Genomic DNA, 22,270 nt, shown 5'->3' on the forward strand with positions numbered 1-22,270 from the left:
TGAGAGACATCATAAACAAAATGGATACCAGGGGATGTTATCTTAATTTTTCCCTTCATACATTTCCAATGATTTATTATTCAATCTTCCCCAGGTTCTTCTCACATGTATAATTGTCTTGTCTTTCTGAGTTTAAAAGTGTTAACTGCAATAAAGCTGTGTTATATTATATTATACAAGTTAATATAATTCATTAAAAAAGTAACTATACACCTCTCTTGTGCACACATCTTTTTACTGTAGATTATAATTATGTTAAGGATGACCCTGATAGCATTCAGCATCAGAAGCGAAGCTAATTGCCGTCACCTGAAATGAAGTCAAATTATTTTAATTAAATCAGTTTGAAAGTACAAATTAACTGAGAGCGTTCGTACTCCATATGTTGCAATGTCCCATGTGTAGATTCAAGCAAGAGTGATAATCTGCTGTTGTTTGACCCCTTGATCATTTTGGGCTGTTCCTCATTATCAGATGGCTGTGCCAAGATGAACCTCATCAAGGGCCCAAAAAACAACCTTAAAAAACTACAAAACCTCACAAACAGACTGGGGAACAGTCCGTGTATATTTGTAACTTCATGGAAATGTGAACCTTTAGTCTTGTCTTCATTACGTAAGAAGACAGTCTTCTAAAATCCTGTATTGGCACAAAACCAACCATCCAACAGTGCTGTGCAATGGGTTGTTTTTCTTCACTGAGTACATACTCTCCTTATGAATATGAAAGGAATGCTGATGGTGCCATCATGGGTGAAAGGTGTCAGGGGTTATTCTATCACTATTCATGTCTCAGCTAGTGCTAAATAAAAGAGGCATCTAAGAATTCATATCTTAAAAATATATATTTTTAATCAAGGTATTAAGTAGTTCATTAATCCCTATTAATCTTCCATTACCCTCGTGAGTGGAATGAAATTTAACCAGATCTTGCTCATAACACATCTGAAGAACATTTATTATATAGAGACATGCATAACCCGGTACTTGTGTACTGTTGAGAGATTGATTAACTTCCATATGTTCAATTATTATATATTCTGACTACTTTTGACAATAATAAAATTATATTTGTACCTATAACACCTCACAGGTACAAACAAAAGTGTAGAAAATCACATCCTGATGTGTTTCCCAAATGAAGCTTCTGTAAAGTATGGCCTTAGACATCCCACACATTCTCCACAAGCCTGGGGCAAGGAAAGACTCTGAATATATTTTCATTACTCATTCGTCATCACCATCTATTCAGTGCACTAGAAACAAACATGTCTTGAGGCTGTGTCTTGAGCTGACTATGAGAAATAAATCCATTATATAATGAAGAACGATCAACAGTTACAGTACGGCGAACAACAAAACAAATTCTGCATGATGAATCCTGTCTGCACAGCCGTGTACCATTCAAACCAAAATGTGCTTCAGTTTGAAAACCTCTAAAGCAAAAAATAAAAGCATTTTAATTCAACAAATTCCAAAAATTACAGCTTTAGATGAATATCCTTTCTGATCTTGTAAAAAGCAGAGACCAAAACTCCTTCCTCTCGGGGGCTGCTGACTTCTAATAACATTAGATTGCACTGTAATCTTCATGTGGACTAACATAAGGAGAAGATATCCACCTGACAGAACCTGCAAACACTAGCCGACAGCCTAAGTAAAGCAATAAAGCTCGATAGCTCAGCACATAAAAATAAGTGTGGTGTCATTAGACCTGACCATTTCAATGATTTAGTTTTCTCCTAATCGGCTCGGCTTCCCCCGTCAAGTCTGAGCTCGTTCATGGTGTTCAAGGACTTTGGTTTGATTTAAGAAAAAACACTCAATATGTTGCTGCATATTTTACAAATATCAGCTCATTAATCACATAAACATGAGCTCATACTGAAATGTAATGATAACGCATGATAAATAACTTAATTATGCTCTAATTGTTTTTACAAGACAATGACTCAGTTTCATGACACGTTTCATCCGTGAGACTGCAGATTGACATGGGCAGGTGTTTTAGATTTTTGACGACTGCAAAGTGACAGAATCCAATCAATAAAATCACACATTCATCCGTTTCCTGGGATTGCATGTGAGTGAAAGGTCATTTGTTTTCAACCGGCGACTTGTTATTTTCTTTTCTGCTTTTGAAACTTCATGGGATTTCTTCATGCTACTGATGTTCAACGAGACAGATTTAATATACTGTGTAATCCTTCAAGCTCTGCCCCTTCTCTCCTCCCAGGGCATCTAACGCGGCATTATGAATCAGTGGCAGATACTCTTAGATGAAGCCTGCGTCAACGTCAATGGTATGGAACTACGAGCATGCGTTTGTGTAATAAACGGTTGCTTGCTTTACATGTCTGATGGATTTCAACATGCGTTGAGCTGACTTATTATTTAATGTCAATCGCTCAGAGCAACTTAAATAAATGTAATTCAAAAATAATGATCGTGCATCTTTATAGTCATACAAAAATGTCAGAGTAATAAACACAATGTAAAATCAACACACTTCCAGGCAGGACCGGCTTTATCCTTTTTTTCATTCACACTAATTCATCTGGTAATTATTTTACACAATGCATGCTTTACATCCTTAAGAATAGGATACAAAGCACTGCGTGTCTGTTAAATGGATGAGGCTTAAAAGTTATACCTTTGATTGTACCATTATTAACTGAGACAAGGCTGTTCAAAAAACAAATTGGCCTTTTCAAAATAGATTAGGTATAAAGGTCAAACAGAAAAACTCAACTACTGATAGAAAAAAGCCATCAGATCTCAAAATAACACATATTTCCAACAAACCCCACTGCATGTTTGTTTAAATGCCTATTAAAAATATAACAAAAATATTGCTTGATATAAAAAAGTAGTCTATTTATATTTCATAGTTTTATTTTACAGAAAAATACACAACTGATCAATAAAAAGATGTAAGAAATTGATTCAGATATGTAAATAGTGTGGTCAAGAAATTCCTTTTAAAAGTTTTAGTTCATTTTAAATGATTTATCAAGATAGAAAAAAAATTATTGCAAAGGAGACGCTGAGTGTCACTTATTATTCTAACTCTCCTCAATATGTCAATAAATATTGCTGCTTAAGACATCAAATGGTCTTCATCTGGTAGAGTCCTTGATTTTCATCTCATTAAGTTACTGGACCCTGAAGAGGTTTTAAACCTTTCAACAAGTTTGATCCAAAACTTTAAAGCAGACTGGTAATGATGTATTTTCTGCCACTTAGGTTTGATTCTTCTCTAAATGTCTGGAGCCTGGCACCACACATCACCCAGACAACCCTGCCGAACCCCTGGCAATGTTTGGCTGGTTACTCATGTTTTTCATTCAGCACAGTGGACTGACATTTATCATGACTGTGCCATCATGAACAGGAGCTGGAAGGATCAATAGAACCCAATTAGAAACACAGTATCTCTCAGATCAAAGGCTTACTCTGATCTAAGGAATCTGGCTACGATACAATACGTTAATATAGAACCCTGTTGTTCTAGTGACAGCAGTATCCCATCCTTTGACACCCCTCTGCCGCCACTGCCAGAATACCAACCGCCTTTCATTGTTATAGCCCTTTTGCAATCAATTTCAATCTAAGGGTAGTGGTCAATCACTCTCCAAAGGCGGACACATAGAGCCTGCAGATGAGTTAAAGGGGAGATAGGCTTGACAAAACTCCTGGAGTCCAAAGCTTCTCTGTCGTCCGCGTTGCGTTGTGCTGTCTGTGAGCAGACTATAGCGCAGAGGGTTGTAAACAACACAGCTGGGACAAACAAACCAAACCCTGACACTCCTTGGCTCCTCTCTGGTTTAATCCTTCGCTAGCTCAGTATCTGCCAGAAACCGTAATGATTTGGATTATTCTGGGCGCCTGGAAGATGTTCTGAAAATATACTGAGAGTCAAATTACCCGTGGGAATTGGTGAGACACAACATACCTGATGGCTTATAAAAACAGATAAGACAAGATGGATGAAACTAAAGAGGAAGGACTGAGATCCAAAATGTGCTGTTACTTAAATGTCCAAGTTACCGCTCTGATAGTGTGCACTTTGTTTGCATTGTTGCAGAGATAGGAAAAAGTGGAAGACAGCACGGGTGCATGTGTGCATGTGTGCATTTGAATAAAGATGTGTGTCTGTTTTTCAAGGGCTTGGGGGTTATTTTATCTTCCAAGGTTCAAAGATGCAGATTTTTCTTTTTTTAAATCACTTCACTGCACTTAAAAATCTTGTATTTCGCTCTAAATCAGCCCAACAATCAAGGTCAACCCATCACAGGAAACTGCAACCTAACCTAGTGGAACCAAGCACTGGTTTGTGAAATGATGTTATGAGGCCTCAAGTTCGGATATTGGCCGTCACCATCTTGCGAGTTCGGAGTGGTTTTGAGCCAGAAGTGACAATATTGGAACGAGCTGGGGAGGAGCGAGCGGTGGATCTGACTCCATCTGATTGGAAACTTGACAAATCAAGTAGACATGCCCCCAAAAACACTGTGGCCTATTTTCCAATTACTGATTCCATTATTTACAGATGGACCACCAGAACACTAATAAGAAAGAGGGACTGTAGCTAACAACACCATAATGGAACTGAAGGCTTTTGGAGCCAACCCCTAGTGGCCCTCGGTGGCATTGCACTTTGTGCCAGTTCCGCATTGGCCTCATTTTTCAGACCCGGAAACATGCAATGTTCCTGACTTAAGTAAGTTACTTACTAAGACTCATAAACCTAAACTAAGTGATGTACACAAATATATTTCACAGCTTATTCAAATGACAGCATTGTGTTGCATTTACTTTTTGCTATAAAATATCTCAATAACTATCAGATAAATAATGTTAGGATTTTGTACAGGCATTCATGATCCCTGGAGGAACAATCCCATGTGACTTACTACTACAACTAGTGATCCCCTTTTTTCAATGGTGCTGTAGCAGCAGGTTAAATTTTTCATTTGTTGTGTTGAATACCTTAACGTCTAGCTACTTAATGGTTTGTCACAAAGTTTTGTTTAGACACACATAGTTCTCAGAGGATATGTCCTAATGACATGAGTGAAATATTTCACCAACAGCTGGATGGAGTTGGTCAATTCTTGCCCTCAAACACCAAATCAGAAGTTCAGTGACCTCTGACCTAGCGGTGTCATCTGGTCAAGATTTCAGTTTGTCCAGCGCCTTAGTTTACATCTGAATACTTTATAGCCTCACGTGCCGCTCATTTTCACTATTTGTTATTATTTTCTAGGTTATATAAAAACATATGCTCCAGTATCAGAGTAAAATTGCATTCCTAAAATATATTTACATTGTCAGATCCTTCTCACCAGGAATATCCTCACTGCATTGTCCCAGATGAAGGCATCTCACTTTCCTTTGCAAGAAATGTCAGAAAAAGTATCGCTGTCTGCCTTTTCTGTGCCTCAACAAAGGCCTGGAAACTTGATTGTATATCTCTCAGACGCACCAGCAATAGAATTTTGCTCTACCCCAGGCATTGCCCCAAACTGTTTTGGCATATCTCTCAAGATAAACACAATTTAAACACAACAGTTTTAATGCCCCGTGCAGCTACAACACATTATGGACAAATTTAACAGTTATTTGTGTTACTAATTTTTGCAGGGAAGAAGCATTGCTGTATAAATTGCACACATTTATTGTCAGGTCGAATGCTGACTGTACACATCTACCCCACATTTATCCGTATATTTTGCCTGTATTCTTGATCATATCTCACATTTCTGTCATAATGTCAGTGCATGTTGCAATGTCAAAGCATGTGTCCTTCACTCCTGTGCCTGTCAAGTGCTGAGACAGGATGTCATTTGTGTGTCTTCACCAGATAACTGGTCAAAACAGTTGTAGGGTATTTAATTGAAAAAAAAAAAGTAGTTTCAGGTGAAAATGTGCTATCTGACGCGCCCTGAAAACAAATCAAAAGGCTGTGAACAAGTCTGGAGGGGCTGTGAATCTTCTTCTGATTAAAGCAAATTTCCATCAAGGAAGTGACACGCTCAGAGAGTTCAACACCGCCAGTACGCAAGGGTCCAGGCACCTTGGGGACTCCAAGTCTAATTTGCTTCAAACCTAAAAGTCAGATAATAGTGCTGATCTGACAGCCAGCCAATTCCCAACTTCCCTCATCAAGAATACATTCAATTTCAAACATCAAACTGCTTGCAACAAAAATGAAAAACCCTTTGAATGAATGAAAGTTGGATGTGTGTGTGTGTGTGTGGGGGGGGGGGGGGGGGGGGGGGACCTCAAGGACCCCTTGATACACTTAACAAGTCTGAAGCATTATCAGCCTCAATGTTCTGATCTTATATACGGTCCAAAACTCCAATTCAATTTTAGTTTCTTTGAAAGACCAAACTTGTTCACACTTCAAGAAAAAGCAAGAATTTATAACAGTATTCAGATAATCAGGTAATCAGTATTTAAGCTTTTGGTTAAGACTGAGCTCAAATGTGTGGCAAATTCTTGTTTCCTTACTATTCAGGAGAACACGTTACAGTGCGAATAATTATCACAACATTTCACTGGAACTCATTTTTCTTCAATTTAATTGAAAAATGAATTGGTGTGTTTGCTATAGATCTCACACATCACTTTTCAGGTTTTGTGTTACTTAGAGACACCTGTAAGCACTTAATTGGTGTTAGTAACACGTCTTGATCATGCCGAGTTGAGTGTAATGAATGTCTGGTGAATGTTAGGCAGCAAAACCACTTAGTCAGGTTATAATGTTTTTATTAACAAGGCCCGGGGTTACTAGCTGACAGTCATATTCAACCGCTGCTTTGCAAATTAGTTATGAATTAAGAGAACGAGCATGAGAAACGGTTATTTCATTTTATACTGCAAGTGAAATCAGTGTTGGTGCGGTTCCTTGTAAGACATTATGTAATTCAAGGTAAAGAAGATAATGGACTTAAAGAGTAAAAGGTACATTAATTGACATTAAAAGACATCGCATCGGCCATCGGCAGATTTCTGGAGGTTTGCAGTGGACGCTAATTGAAATAAATAAGCCCATTGGTAAACCAGCTAATTAAAGAAGCAAATCAATGCATCAGAGCTGAGCCCTAGTGAAGAAGTCACATACATCATAATGAAAATGTCTTACATTGTGCTTGGCCATGTTGTAAAGGGAGGTTTAAAGCTATAAGTTATCAGCTGCCTGTTAAGGTCATTTCGTGCTAAAAGGCAGGAATAACCTTAACTATCACACCTTTAACTTAAGGCCATGATAGAACTTCATGTATGAAATACGGTCATGTCTACATTATGCCATTAATATTAGAATATGTGCCATTTGGCAGCAAAAAACCCAGTTAAGTGATAGACCTGAAAGCTCCTCCTTCTCTGCTGGGCCTTAGTACAAACATTCACCATCAGTGGGAGTATAACAGAGCAGCACTGGTGTTTGGTCTGCAGACAGAGGCCACTGAGAGGTCCTGTGTTTGTATTTTATTTGAAGTCTCATTCAAGATTCCGTTTTTTTTTTCATCATTTCATGTATATTATAGCAGGCTGTACACAGTTAAAATCATTTGGACATGAGGCACAAGGGGTTATATCTTGTTATTGAATTGCATCTTTGTTTTTCGAAACAATATCCTTATGTACATCAGCTTTAGGGCAGTGAAGCCAGTTCTGCATCAATGAATCTGCCTTTAGTGCCATGAGGTCAATTATCAAACGTTCTGTTTGTTTGCCCTCTTAATTACCCCTGTTTTTATTATAGGATGTTTCCACTGCAGCTTAGCCTGCAGCTTTTCCTACTTAAGACATTATCTTACTTTGAATATTGATCCCTAATTTGGGATTTGGTTTTAATTTCCTCCTTTCATTATTTTACTGTAAATAATAGAGTACGGTTAAACAATTGCTGACTTTTTATGGGCTTTCATGTTAATAATTGAATATGTGTGTGTGTGTGTGTGTGTGTGTGTGTGTGTGTGTGTGTGTGTGTGTGTGTGTGTGTGTGTGTTTCTGTCTCTGCAGGTGTTGGTGTTGTAAATACGTTGAGGTCTTTAATCATGAGGTCAGTCATTAAATTATTAATCATTTTTATCTAATTTTTTCCCTTGTTAAAACTAATACTAATTTATATTGTATTGTATGTGTTGGGTTGGCTACCACTATAAATTACAGCCTGCAAATTAGTGTGTAATTATTATATTTTAAATAGAATGCATCCATAAAATACATATTGGGTGTCCATGTCAAGACAAATATGTTCTTACTTTATGGTTATCTCAGGGTACTGTAAAAGAAGCAGTTTCTTGTTCACCCATTTTTCAAGGTAACCAGAATTTTAGTAACTGTAATTTAAGGGGTTTGTAGGCCAGTATGTGGAAATGTGTACCCATCCTAACCCAAAATCCACATTTCAATTTTCATTTATAAACTCACCTGATTCCTCTGGGCTTTTTGCTTAGTTACAGTGAGACAAAATGAGGTCAGGTTGGTCCACATTTCATTACCAAGTTGACGCTGCCATAGAGGTTATGGCTCATTAATTCATAGCCCGTATTACTCATGGTGGGATGATGGAGGTGAAGACAGCAGCGCTTCGTTTGCAGAACTATTTGCGTCCTGTGTGCTAAACCCTTAAGGTACATTCTCCTCCTGTATACAATTGTTATATGGGAATGCACACTATAATGATGCTCATCTGTTGAATGAGTAGCTATTATCAGTGGTGAAAACCTCCTTTATTGTAATAAGATCTATTTGTTCTGTCATGACGAACACATTCTCCCTGAAACAAAACATTATAGATGCACATATGCAGGTTTAGATTTGCCTACAATCCACCCACTAATTCATCAATAAGCTCCTCGAGCCTCCTCTTTTCATGTAATCCCACGCATTTCTTCCTTGATTTCCTCTGTTCTTTTACACTGCATAAAGCCTTTTAAATCTCTTCAATGATGTGCCATTACAGGGTGAACTTTGTTGAATAGGAGTGCAATATACATCTTTATCTGATATGTTGTGAGAAGAGCACAGCAGGATAAACTTTCCTGAGGTCTTTACAATGTCTGGACCAAAGCACTTTGATGACTGTCACTCCAGGGGGCAAGTCCTTTCAGAATTCAGTCAGGAAACATTGAAGGTTTTTTGTCAAAACTGTCGACGTAGTCTGGACTACAGTAGCAGAAAGACTGGCTCTTGCATTTAGGACAAAGGGCATGACGGTACAATAGTTTTGTGTGTTCCACAGGAGGTCTGTCACACCTAACATGCACTAAGAGCCGCCTTGCAGCATGAATTGTAGTGGAACAGGGATCTTTTGCTGAAAGGAAATATTAGTTTATCTCTGACAAATGGAACATCTTTAGTAGCAGTCAGTGATGTGTGTCATCCAGAATTAGCCCCAGCTGTCTCGTCTGACATTGCCTGAAGGAGTAAGAGTGTCGAGCGTGATTTTCAGAGAAGCAGGGTCAAACAGTCAATTCTCCTGACTGAAGATGGTGACAGATAATTGCTTACAGCTTTACTTTGTAAACTTTTCAGAGGATGGAGCTGCAATATTATGCAAATTCAGACTGAGTAATTAGGAGACATAGTAATCTAATAGTAGCTCAGAGGGAATCACTCCATGATGACAAATTATATGATTCATTGGCCACAGTGGAACTGTACACGTATCTTTTCAGAGCAATTGAAGTGGGAGGATTATTACAAATGCTCAAATCTGTCTTCTTACATGCAATTTACCACAGCAGTGACAGAAATAAATGATTGTCTGTTTCTGGTGTTTGAAACATGGGATGAACCAGCAGCATACTCTTCTGTATAATGCAACATGCTGACATGTAATTTCATGAATTCAATCCCTCATCACTGAAGATAAACAATGACCTCAGCATTGTCGCATCATAAAAATGTTGCTTAATTGCAAGTGACAAACCGACAGCTATTTTAAATGACATCTTCCATTTCTCACCCGCAGTGGCCGCAACATAAGGTGCAGTGTTACAAGACCACACTTTCTCCACCCTGAGACAATTTATTAATTAATGAGGGACTGCTAAGAGACTCGTGTCTTTCTCCCCCTCTGTTGGATTTCTCAGAGAAAATCAATGCGTCATTTGAGCAGGCAATAAAACTCTCACAGCACAAGGTTTTATTTCCGAGAAACTGTATCAAACTTCTTACATGGCGTGCAGCAAGGCAAAGAAAAATGTCAGGAGACGAGATAACATCCCTAATCCCCACACAGAGAAGTGAAATAATGCTTCAAGTTTATATTATTCGTCTGCAATCTTTTTTCTTCTTTGTCTAAAAATTAAAACACATTTTTAGAATAACTGTACATCATGTCTTGCAGACACAGAGTTGCCACATTGGAACCGGATATTCTGTCATTTATCAAAACATTTCAATGCTGTTGTTGGCCAATAGTTACGGTGAAAATTAGAACAAATCTAAGCTGACAGAAAGTCTGAGACACCACGTTTGAGGACGTGTCAGCCTCTGACTTATTGTTCTAAAAGTGGGAATACTCGGTAAACAGAGCAGAAAATGTGATATAATGTGGTAATCCTCTGCTAACAAATCTGATGATTCTATCGTAAATAGATATAAGACGGTGTCTGTGGTTGCCTCCATCTCCATCTCACCAGAGCATTAGATTATTAACTGCGAAGACTCATTTAAAACAAATATTTTTAGTTTTAGATTTTTTAATTCAAAGATTCGGTATTATGTACTTATTAAGGTGGAAATACACTGAATGGATTTCAGTGTCAGCCTTCACTTGATCCGCCATCTGCTGTTCAGAAACCTTCTGAAAACAATTGCTGTATTTATTCTGTAAACAGCCTGCGTCTTGTTTTGTCTTACATAGTGATCCACCAAATTTCCTCCGCAAGTCTGAGGGAAAAATACTCATTCAAGAGCGTTTAACAAACCTGCAGCGAGGTATACGTGAATATAATTGGGTGTATCTGTTACTATTGAACCAGCAGCTTTCTTCACTTTGTGGCTCTCGTTAAAAATCCACGAGGACTATTCAAATTCACTATTCAGGTAACTTTAGCCACTATAAAGGAGATTTAGCCAAAAAGTCCTCCAAAATAAATAATATAAAAACCTACAAAGTTTGTTTCTGCTTTCTAAAATGACACATAACCATTTTCAGATCTGGTGAACTTTCCCTCTAAAAACTGCAATTCATTTTTTAATCTGCCACCATAATAATATGCCAGGTTTGGTTGTTTAGCCACAAAAATAAATGGTTAAAATAATAGAAATAATAGGGAAAAAAAAACACTGCATTGTTTTTGGAGATTTATCACCAAACTGTGCCTTTTCTCCTCGATTCTGTGTTTTTCAGTTCATTGTTTTAGTTTCACAGCCAACACTTTCATTGCTTTAGTTCAGTCTCATGGTTCTCAACAGCCTGTTCCCAACAGCAGAACAACAAGAGACTGTTGTAAGTGAAAAAGTTTGAATAAACCTACTGTACTTTACAGAGCGGTACAGCCGACACAGAACTGGTAATATGCCGTATACACTTTAATCAGTTAGCGCTGATAGGATAACACAAATGAAATGGAGGTATTCTGCCAGATAAAGATCAATGCACATCAGAGAGGTGTTACAGATGGCACATTTTGGTTTGTTTACACCATATAATATTAATGGAATGCATTGTGTCACCCTGATTTTCTGATGTGTGGCCTTTTCACAACCCAAATCCAAGAGACTGTAGTCAGTATAATTGCCATCCAGCCACTCTAAATCCATTTAAAAAAAAAAAAAAAAAATTAGGTTGCTCCGTTCTGCAGTTTGGACAGAAAACTCTTAGTTTATAAATTAATACTGAGCAGCATCACATGATGTGTTTGACAAATTAACAGTCTTCAAATATAGTATCATTTTCAAATGTTGTGATTGTAAAATTCTTATCATGTACACAATATCAAATAGATCCCGCTGTCCCTCCGCTAACAAATCTGAAATTGTCTCGTGGGCCGCAATGCCAGAAAACTCTGGAACAGTTGCTGTTTTAGCATCTGCAAAGCTGAAACCTCTGCCAGCTATTCTTACTGGCTGACCTACTAGAAATTAGTTGGACACGTGGAAAAAAAAAAAAAAAAAAAGATTGGAAAGATTTCCAAGCCAAAGGGAACTTTGACTCCCTGAGGACAAGAACTGGGAGACAGGTGACAGTAAGGGTGAGTGAAAATAGGACACAGATTGGAGCAGTGAAGGAGTGTGGTTAAAGACATTTTATGTGATTTAGCACTGTATAACCACAGCAGTGCTCTCTCTTGCACACAGTGCCTGTAGGGTATGATATAGCTTCCCATGACCATCCCCAAAATGGCCTATGTTTTATGGCTTAGTTTTATATTTTAAATGTATTCCAGATGATCCAATTATAACTTGCATCCATTTTGTTTTTGGCCCAAAGCACACATTCATCCTTGAACATATAGTAGTAATCAAACGTAGTAGTTTTGTGATTGAAAATTCTTGCATCTTAAGCACAGAGCATGAAACAAACAAAACTGCCTGGTTTTCATGTTAAAATAATGTGCTATGTCTAATATCATACCGCAAGTATTATATTGAAGGTCAGTTTGGATTCTTCAATATATGCATTTTGTGCTGTCAAATATTCTCAGAGATACTTTGCTTTGGCAGATGTGTAAACTTGTATCACTATCATGAATTAATAACTTAGAATTACTGATTTAGTTATTACTAGCTTAAATAAATCACAAAGGCCCCTCTTTGCATGGCAAAAGATCAAGATTGTGTAAGGTATATTAAGCAGGTAAGACATCGTTCCCTAATCTTAAATGGACAGTCTTTGAATTCTGCCCATGTCTCACTTCAGAAGACATAGTCAGCAAGTGTTCCAGTACAAAAGATTGTGATAAGGCTCCTCGTGAAAACTCCTCATCAACCTGCTCAGAAAATTAACTGTTTTTCATGGTTAATTTCAAAAAAGGGCATTAGCATAAATTGACAGCTGCGGTGTCCATATGCATACATAAGACTGGAGTTCATTCTCCGGTCGGGCATGATCCCAGAGATAGAGCCATGGTTAACTCACAGAGGTCGGCTGAAGGAACAGACCCCCATCAGAGCGGTTGCCAGCAGTGAACTGCAGCCTCAGCAGCATGGCTGACACAGGCTTTTTTGTGTCTGTTAGCAGAATTAAACAATCCCCAGAGACATAACATCAACACACACAAGGTCCCCTTCTGAATATTCAAGTAGTCCTGCAAGTACTAAACAGGTGTCTCTAAATTCAGTCAAACCGTGGAAACCATGGAAGTAGTGCTTTTGCAGACTTCTCTGGGTTTAAGATTCTTTAGACAAAATCCAAATCAATATGTGCTAAGTTGTGACTACCATGAGTGGCACGTATTATTTGGTAGCTATAAGTAGACACAGTTGGGGTCGGGTAATTATAATCAGGACAAGAGTCTGTGTTCAGGACTTATGTTGATGAAGTGTTTAAGGCTGTCTGCAGTGAGCTGGAGGGGAGGGGGGGGGGGCATTAAATGCTGTTGAAACAGGCAACACCCAAACCTCCATAAAGAATGACTCATACGCAAGCATATACATCCTCTTTCTCTCTAATCCTTGACAAATTCACAACAATAACTGCCAGGGAACCCAAATAATCTAAGTGTGCACAAACAGCCTCCCATCAGTTTGATACTCAAGGAATCATGGCATATAGTGTCTGATTTCATTACTCAGAGGAAAGGGGAGCTCATTGCATCCAGATACGTAAATGCATGAATGAAAGTCTTATTAATTTGGCTATATCATCTCCACTAATCCAGGGGACAGTGAGGACAATGACTGTTCACATGCAGAGGTCAGTCTTCCACAAGTCACGAGCTGAAAAATACCAGTCATGGGCTAAAGGGGCTCGTATAAAAATAATTTCTTTCCATAAATGAATAGAGAGCGAAAGAGAGAGGCTGAACTCTGAATACAGATTAGAGAGGTCCACAAAATGAACAACACAATCAAGCAGAAGGGCAGAAAGCCCAACACATCCAGTGAAGAGCACCTCAGTGCTGAGAGGATTGTGTCTTAATTAGAACTGCAAAGAAACAAGCATTCATTTCCCATGGCTATGAACAGATAGCTCACAAAGAGATACTTACTTGTATCTTACAGCAAATGTGGTACAAATATCTGTCCCAAACAACATACTGAAAGATGTATTAACCTCAGTTTGACATCTGCTTTTTCTTCAGCAAAATTCAGCACTCATGGAGTCATCACTTGTGATTCCTTCTCTAATGTGGCCGACAAAGGAAATCGGATCGGACTATTCTTTTCCAAAATTAGCCTGTTTCACGATTTATTGTATATTTATTGAAATAAATAAGATTTATTGCTTTACTTTTGTTTTAAAATAATGTAACGAGAAAAATAACAGCGAATGCTGCACTGAATGCTTTTGACCTATAATGTCAAAGAGCTAAAGTTCTCCCAATGACAATAACATGCAGTTTTTAGGTACTATATTCAACCAAGGTGCTTTGATGGTTTGAGATGTTTGTGGGTCACCAAAGTAAAATTCAAGGTATTCCCCCTATCATCTCTTCTATTCTTTCAACTCAGGATAAGCAGATCAACAAGTCATTATCCTCTGGGAGCTGCTTATGTCTGTACAGTATTTTGTGGAGACCCGTAGTTCTTAGGGTAGATATCTGGATTAAGGAACTGTGAAACTGCCAGGCAGCCATGCTGCTGGCATGGCTAAAAGACTAATGTGTCCTTCCTAAATGGGTTAAATTTATCTATCACCATCATTGCTTTTAAGTATTTAAATATTCTATTTGAAACTAAGAATAATGATTATTTCTGCCACACAGTGTGGCCAGATGTACAACTCAAAACACACCAGGTGGCATCGGCCTGACAATCCACAATCATGCTGCACTTTATGTCAAATAAAGGCGTAAGACTTTCCAGACATTGAGGTAAATAGAGGTTGCTAGAGCAATCGGCACAGACTGACAAGCAGAAATGCATCTTTGAGTTCATGTCCTCCCTGGATGCTTCCCATTTATCTTGTCTGTCAAATAAAGAGGACATGATAATGAAAGGTGAACACTCGAGCGAATGGCTCCCTCTGCCAGTCTACCATACAATACCGAATAATGGAAACTCTGCTCATTGACCAGAGGTTTGCTGCATGTTGGATGCGTTTGTGTCTATACGATAGGTAGCGCATTCACCTTTATTATTGTCAACACATTGCCGCTTGAGGTTTGGGTAAAAACAAAAACCCTTCCCATTCACAGAGACAAATTAAAACACTAAAGCTACATTTAAAATGTTGGAAAAATACCAAGAATATTGTCTTGATATTGTAAAAATGGTCAACATTAGGTAGTGCGTATCAGTCACATCACTTAATTACTGTTTTCTTTGATAAATCAGATATTCAAGTCCACATGTCATCAGATCATGTTGAAAAATCTGCTTTTTAAAAAAAATTTATCAGCACATTGGCAACTAACTGAAAGTTGAGACTTTAATAAGTATACAGCTCCCTCTGCTGGAGGAGAGTGTGATTACACCCCTCAAACGGCAAATTTCATTTCAATAATCCAAATGAACAAATGAACTACAGCACTAAAATTCAAAACAAAGAGACCGAAGCTCACCACCACCGTGACACGGCAGGCTTGATATTAAAAGGAGAAGCACAAATCAAAATGTTGCCCTCAAAAAACAATATGGTTTCGTAATCTTATATCACAAAATAATAAATTAATTCCAGCAAACATTTTACAGTTAATAACACTTAATATTACTGTTGAGGTAAAAAATATTTGACCTTATCAAATCATGTATTACTGTTGACTTGATTCCAAAACAGTTTTCCCTTAAGGACAAGTCAATATTTGTACTAAATTATGAACATCCGCTGTACGAAAACCACATGCTGACAGGTGCTTCCACAATTTCTGCCTCCCGAAGGGCGTCATTTCATCACAGCTCAACCAAGGAAGTGCTGAAAGAAAGCTTGAAAGGCAGTTGGTAGAAACTATTGCATTAAGGATTTTTTTTACAAGGTATAGTTTTGAACAAATAAAAATAAACAAACATTTTTAGGCTGCCCAGAAGCATTGCAGTATTTTACTCAACTGAAAACCAGCAGTGAGGCGATCAGCTGGATTTGATAAAAAAATAAATAAATAAAAACGTGCAGAAGAAACATGGGTAAGTTAAGAGACGTTTTTAATTTCAAAACACTTTTTGTGACAGTAAGTCAAAAACATCCTCAGATATCCAAATGATCCAAGTCCGATGTCGATGTGTCCGAGCAGAACAACTCCCCGTGTCCTTAACAGGCCGGGACAAGTGCAATACCACACAAGTGCAGAGCATTGCAACCTCTCCCACCCTGCACAGAAAAGGGATCACTTCCGATAGATTCATTTCAGTTCTATGATCAGTTTTGCATGGATTTGCACAGCAGTACAGTGAAAAGCTGAAAGCAAACCAGCAAAACTAACCAGAGACTTATGAGCACAAGCTGCCGGTGCAGTTTTCCCAAGAAGAAGAAGAAAAAGAAAAAGAAGAAGAAGTCTAGAAGTACTTTAAGTGCTCACGCTGCAGTAGAACTTCATAAAACTACCTGCACTATAAGCACTTTAATACTACTGAAACCTGTCTTTACCTTATTAACAGAGCTGTGGTGGAAAACTGATAGTCCAGCACGTGGGAGGAAACGATATACACAAGGAGGATTCAGATGGAAACACAGGCCACCATCAGTTTTGCATAGATTTGCACAACTTAATTCTTCTTGCAGCGCAACTATGCAAAACTAACAGGGAACCGCCACAGTTAAAGAGTGTTGATATGCACACATTTTCTACATGCACATATACACACAGAGATATGCAAGGCAGATGAGAGTGCTAGCCCCTTATGCCAGAAGGAGCACTTAGGGCAGTAGGTGCTAGTCTACTTCACTATCTGCACTAGATGCACCTTAGCATAAGCACTAGTGGAGGACACGTGGGTAAAATAAGTTTTGCAGCATAGCCATGTAACAATTGGTAAAAAAAAAAAAAGAAAAAAAAGAAGTCAGTTTGCATGAAAACAAGACAAAAACCTAACTTTACATGATCTGATCTGTATTTCATTGCAGCTAAATTAAAAAGAAAACACATCAAACTCTCGGTATCCACACCGATTTCATACACAGCTGAAACCTCATTATTCACAATGACTGGATGCCTCACAAATATCAAGCATGTTTGCTCCAGAACAGCGGGGAGGCTGAGCCTCACAGCAAGATGACGAGATCCTGCCAGATGTGTACTAACAAGTGTATTTGGATTCAGTCGGTTCAGGGCTGGCATAAAGCAGCTGTGTGTGTGTGGGGGGGGGGGGATGAGCCAGTTCCTTTAGTTTAAATTATCAGAAGAGTGCTGAAAGTGCCTTCACTGCAGTAGATTCTATCAAACTACCTGCACTGTAAGCACTTTGACACTACAGTGACTTGAAACTGTTCATGTGGCGTTTTCTTTCACAGACTGCATCACCGGTGCCCTTAAATCCACAAATGATGGCGAGGAGATACAGATGTGATCCGGGACCTGTAACAAAAAAAATAAAAAAGATAAATGAGATACAGCATTAAGGAAAAACATGTGATTTTCTATCATCAACACAACATTATGGTTCAGTAAGAATTCCTTATCAGGTGCTCTTTGAGAGTCAGAACTCACATTCAATTTACAATCCTGTATGAAAAAGACAAGCGGCACATGCAGATATTTGACAAACAGGAACCAGAAAATGTCAGGATAGATTTTTTTTGTTTGTTAGTGAATTAGCAACGAGTGCATATGATTTAACAGTTCAGCCAATTTAAAGCAATTTCTCCAACCTAAATAACCTTAAACAGAGGCTCCATGGTGCAGGTTGCATTTACTCAGGTTAGTCTGCAAGAGCTCCTAAAAAACAACAACACATATTTTAGGCAGTTTTCAAGTCAGTTAAAAGATACAAGAACTCACTAGTATATTATGCAACTATGTGCACAATTATGGAACTTTTGTTGTAAATCCTGGATTGTAATTCCTAATTAATCCGTCTACTTGGATCTATCCGACACGTGCTATTTCTGACTGCGCTTTTCTGCACGTTATATTTCAATTTGAACCCCAAAACAAACAACTTTTCTTTTACAGATTCTGCAAAAAAAACGTACTCGCATTTTAATTCGAAAGTGGCAGCAGAGTAAACAAATCCTAAAGATGCACCGGTGGTCACGAGATCGGTATATTTAGAGATGATGTGCACGTTCATCTTCTGCACAAAAGACCAAACATTCAGCGGTATGAGATCCACCGCCTCCAAACTCTTTATATATATATATATGCTGCGGACGCTGCAGAAGAAAACACAACATACGACCCCATAGTTGAAATGTCTCCATTATTTAAAAAAAAAAAGAAAAAAAAGTTCAATTTGGAAACCCGGCGTGAAGCAGGACTGCTTGAAGACAGCAAACACTTTGCGCTCCAGCCACATTGCTGCACCCCTCCCCCCACGCGTTAAACATGGCGCCCAAGGAGTCACACAGTTTTAACGTTTCACAAAATCTCCCTTCTACAACACTGGGGTGGGTGGAGGAGGGGGGTGGAGGTGGTGGAGGGGTGAGGAGGGAATAACATTAAAAAAATTAAAAAAAATTTAAAAAAATAGTGCATGTACAACTGCAACCAGTAACGCACGAGGGAACAGTTTACTTTTCTGTACGGAGCACCGGAGCACCGGAGAGCACCGAGCCATGGCACCGGGGCACCGAGCCATGGCACCGGGGCACCATGGCACCGGAGCACCGGGGCACCGAGCCATGGCACCGGGGCACCATGGCACCGGAGCACCGAGCCATGGCACCGGAGCACCGGGGCACCGAGCCATGGCACCGGAGCACCGGGGCACCGGAGCACCGAGCCACGGCACCAACTTCACTCGGGAACCGAGCACGCAACGAGCGAGTAGCTCCATCAAAACAGTCCGAGGAGACGCGTGGTGCTGCCCCACACAAAATAAAAATAAAATAAAAAAAACAGGCTAACACGTGCAAGATTCAGAAAATGCAAGCTTTATGGCATATATAGGATATAAATATATATAAATATATATATTTAAATAATAGTAGTAAATAAAAAGACGCCATGTGGGCGCACCGCTCCATCCACTCGTGTTAGCCAATGTAGCTGCTAACTCGTACATGCTAATGCTATTATATATAAAAAAAAAACAACCTCGTGTGTTTGTGGCAGAGTGTTTGTAAAACGACGAGTCCCGCTTCAGCACACAGCCGGGTTGGGTGGTGGTGGTGGAGGTGGTGGAGGGGAAAAGGAAGGAGGCTCAGTCACGCCAATGTCAAGTCATGTAATTAATTTTTTTTTTTGTTGTTTTTGTTGTTTAGGAATATTCACTCCTTGGTCGGTTAGCATTAGCTGCTAACTCGGCAAGCGTGCGGCCTGGTTGCACAAAAAAAAAAAAAAAAAAAAAAAAAAAAAAAAAAACAACCATGTGCTGCTGCTTTGTTCTGCAGGCACTTTTCTTTTTTTTTTTTTTTTTTTTCTTTTTTTTTTTTTTTAAAACGTGCACCTCTGCGCACAAACGCACGGGAAACAAAAAAAAAAACAACAACAAAAAAAAAACTTGTAAATATAAAAAAGCAGCAAACGATCGACAACGTGAGCACACGAAGTGCTTCCGACTAAAGCTTTACTAAAAAAAAAAAACCGAAGAAGAAGAAGAAGAAGAAGAAGAAGAAGAAGAAGAAGAAGTGTGCCAGGCTGAATGTCTTCTCCCCGACCGACCCGACTTTAGAGGAGCAGCAACACATGCTTTTCAAATCTCCCTCATGGAGGAGAGGTTGCCATGCGCCCCCCTTTTAACACTGTTGTTTTCAAAACGCGGAAACTGCCGATTAAAAACCCGTTTTTTTGTGTGTGTTTTTTTGTTACCCCCCCTCCTCCACCCACACACCTCCACCTCCTCCTCCTCCTCCAACACCAGGTCCTCGTGTAAATGTTAATTTGCACTGAGGCGTTTCACTTCCCCGACGTTTAAAACGCATCTCTTTCCTCCCTTAAACCGAACAAGGCTAACAACAGGTTTCTTTGCCAATAAACACACGAGCTTCTTTTAAAAAAAAAAAAATTTAAAAAAAATTTAAAAAAAAATCCACCATCTTCACTCACTTGTTCAGACTTACCGTTTATTCACACTGTTTCTGGGATTATCTGCAAGACTGGGAAAAAGAAACCGGACTTTCCCCCCCCCCACAAAAAAAAATAAAAATTGAATAACGCCTAAAACGTGGAATTAAAAAAAAAATAAAAAAAAAAAAAAGAAGAAGAAATGCACAACCATGTGCTACTATTGTGATTTGCTCTGAGTTTGGGAAAGCGTAGTAAGATTGCGAAAGTGGCGCGAGTCGAGTCTCGGTTTAACCATGTGGTGAATGAAGGGCGGCTCCCAGCCAGCGTAGCCCAACTCCTTCATTAACATAAATCAGCTACTTCCTCTCCAAGTGCGACACTGAAGTTTCTCCACTTTATTTATAGGCTACTATCGACAGGTATTAAAAAAATATATATAAATATAAAAGCGAGCTCATTAGAGAGAGAGAAAGAAAAAAAAAAGGAGGAAATCACAAGTTGCACAAGTCGACGTCCATAAAAAGTTTTAGAGTCTGATTTTGTTGATGTTTACAGTGCAGTAGTGACAAAAAAATGTTTTACGCCAATTAAATAAATTATACAAATAATAATTAAAAAAAAATATATATCTTTTAATCGTAATGAATGATCATTTTCACTATTTTATTATTTGTTGACACCTGAGTTATGTTGTGGCAATTTACTTCATTATGTTTACAAAACAATAAAAACATATTTTTCGTAGCTGCAATAAAGTTGACGTATTTGTAAACTAAATGTAATCCTTTGGTTGGATTATCAAAACATAAATTATTTTTGTCACAAAACAAAACTACTGACCAAGCAGAGCATTTGATAGACTTAATGATAATAATATAATAAATTGATTTCGGTCTAATTTGATCATTGTACCTGATTTTGTTCGATTGATAGCCTAATGTGGATGTAATTATGAAACTAACTGTAATATACAGACCAGAACTCTCAACACTGCTAAAAGTGTAAAAGTTAACTTTCAAGAAAAGAATTATAAAAACTTTGTTATCCGTTATGTTTATGATGTTTGTGGGCATAGATATAAAAGATAAATAACATTTTAGGCTGTACAAGTTAACATGAGAAGATTGCAATAAAAATGTATTTGCTGATTGATTGCAATGCTGTTATTCTCTAAAAACCCTCTTTGTTCCAATATATCAAATTAACACAATATCAAACATATTAATTGTGTAAGATTTTAACACACAGAAATTACATCTAATATTTTTTCTACAATTTACTGTAAAATAAAGCTACCAAACCAGTGCAGGTTTATTGTGTCTATGGCGTTTGTGTTATTTTGAAACCAACATGACCCTCCAGCTTTTATCCTGCAACTTTTTTTTAATGAAACAATATATAGATATGTTCAAAATATAATTTCTGCCAGCGTATTGAAACACATATTTGTTTGCAAAGACTTCGATGAAGTGACTGTAACTACCAGCAAGATGTTTCTGAGTGTCTTGTCGAGGCTGTTCCCACTGAAAGGACATGAGGAGTGTTCGCAGCAGAAATGAGTGAATTGTCTTGAGGCCATAGGCCAGTCGAGTTGACCTTTCACCCCTGAAATCAGTCATGTGTGAAGTCGCACAATGGAGGCAAGGAATTTGAAGTTGCCTGCTTACACAGGAAAATGCTAAAGGCGAATCAAAATGGAGGGGGGAAAGTTTCACAATTCAAATCTATGAGATATATTTTTTTTGTTTTATTTGCATAAAAACAAAATGTATATATGGTGACTGCAAATTCAAAAGAAACAGTACGGATCTACTTTGAGGATAAAATAAACATATATAAACACACTGGTGAGGAGGTCAGGATGACAACATTAAAAACAAATTAATTTAATGTTGTTCAAAGTTTTTTTTTATTATCAGGTGTTTTTGGTAAAACACAAACATGTGAAGAGAATATCTCATTTCCATTTGACCAAAAATGACTTCTTTCTTGAACGTTTTATTTCTGGGAACATAATCGGTTCACAGGGAAGATAAA

This window comes from Embiotoca jacksoni, unplaced genomic scaffold, assembly GCF_022577435.1.
Source record: "Embiotoca jacksoni isolate LCO1_2020_lvr unplaced genomic scaffold, fEmbJac1.0.p SCAF_2, whole genome shotgun sequence".
NCBI classification, from domain to species: Eukaryota; Metazoa; Chordata; class Actinopteri; family Embiotocidae; genus Embiotoca; species Embiotoca jacksoni.